Source organism: Achroia grisella, unplaced genomic scaffold (assembly GCF_030625045.1).
Source record: "Achroia grisella isolate CSIRO2021 unplaced genomic scaffold, CSIRO_AGI_Agris_v1 utg452, whole genome shotgun sequence".
NCBI lineage: Eukaryota > Metazoa > Arthropoda > Insecta > Lepidoptera > Pyralidae > Achroia > Achroia grisella.
Window position 1 is genome coordinate 1420442 of NW_026712864.1, and position 1223 is coordinate 1421664.

The window sequence follows — 1223 nt, forward strand, 5'->3', positions numbered from 1 at the left end:
ACAAATTAAAAAATAATTTTGATTCAAAAGTAAAATATAACATAAATATCGCTAATATTTAGGATATATCTGTTAATATATAATAGTTATAGTGGAATAATATTTGTCCCTTCGGTTCCTGTGATTGTAGGAACGAATAAGGGTATACGTAGAGTGTACACTAACAAAAAATATGTTTAACAATATAAACTACTTTAATATTGCTCTTATACTTGTAGTATAATACCTACATTATGTTTTATTGAGAAATATAAGTTAATACAGGATCTTCATATATACTTAATGAGTTTTATATTATATATTTATATTTATTAAAAATAATTATTAATAAATAACACTGCTCTACCTCTTGAACTTTATATGAAGTAACACAATACGTATTAATCATAACAATGTTTAAGCAAAGTTGAAAGGTCACTGACTTTTATTGAGTCGTTTGTCAATTAATAGAAACGCATCAATACAATTCAATTCTATTTTTAGACATATTCTAACAAGTGGTAAAATTGCCTAAAATGACTTTCGTTTATTAAATTTGTATTTCGGTAATTTCTTAGATACAGAATAGGGCTTTATTTAATATGCATATTGTTATGTAATACCTATTTACATATGTATGTACTTATAATAAATAAATCACTATGTTGTATCTAAGAAATTAAACATAATGCTTATTTGTATTGTCATTAGATACTGTATTATGATTTTGGCACAATATTACATATAATCTATATAGGTACATATCAATAATGGGGAAGTCAAGCAATATTTCAAGAACTGAAATAAGTTGGTATCAAATAGGTAAATGAATCATTTTTTAGGTACATATACCTATATCAGTATTGTCATTGTCAATATTAATTAATTGCATTCACGATATATGACCTTATGATATAATACAGAGATTATTACGAAAAGTATATTTAATTGAAAGATTAAATTAGTTAACTTGACGAGTAGAAAGAACTTCAAATCAAAAAATAAAAAAAATTAAAACAATACAGATCGTAATATAAAGGATAACTTAAAAACTACTTATAAAATTTTATTTTTATTATATATACTAACTGACGTTGTTGAAACGTTGTTTTATCTATGTAAATTAAAATCCCTATTAAAAATTAGAGTTGAAAGGTAGAAGAATAAAAAATATAGGGTATATATTTTAATGCAACATAATGAAAAATAAAAATAAAAAAAATTGTCGAATAAATTTTTTGGGG